The sequence below is a fragment of the Notothenia coriiceps genome, unplaced genomic scaffold (genome assembly GCF_000735185.1).
Source record: "Notothenia coriiceps isolate Sejong01 unplaced genomic scaffold, NC01 NC01_scaffold00037244, whole genome shotgun sequence".
NCBI classification, from domain to species: Eukaryota; Metazoa; Chordata; class Actinopteri; order Perciformes; family Nototheniidae; genus Notothenia; species Notothenia coriiceps.
The window spans coordinates 8,446,264-8,446,801 of record NW_011369945.1 but is presented as its reverse complement, the minus strand read 5'-3'; positions in this window follow the sequence as shown (position 1 = coordinate 8,446,801).

The following is a 538-nucleotide window of genomic DNA, read 5'->3' as shown; positions in this document are numbered from 1 at the left end:
AGGCTTTTACAAAACGCAAGTGTGGTTTTTCTCGGCGCTTGATTTGTAATAAAGTACTCTTGGAAAAAATGGGGGAAAAGGCAGTGGACGATCGCCGAGAGAACCGACATCTTTTCTCGATATTAAAGACTCAACCGACGCTGCGCTAACGTTTGGTGCCCGGGTGCAATTTGAGTTTTTTTCAACAACACTTCGCGTGGTAAACTAATTCGAAATAATCGTAAATCGTAATCCCGGGTCGACATCTGCGGTCTTCTCTAATTAAATACCCTGTTGTGTTTATTTTGTACGCCTCGCCACCCTCTACTCCTCCACACCGCAAAAAACCGCTAAATGAGCCTTTCGCCGGAAGTCAATCTTCGACGACCTTCGGAGGGACGACCTTTCAGAGGGTCCGTCGAAAATGACTTCGGTCAGGGGTTGTGGCCGACATGAAGGCCGGGCCCCGCCTAAAACCCGCGTCACTTCAACAAACACCCGACCGGTCAATATTGGGTTTCGGGGTCCTTCCTTCTTCCTTCACTGCAGTCGCCGGCAG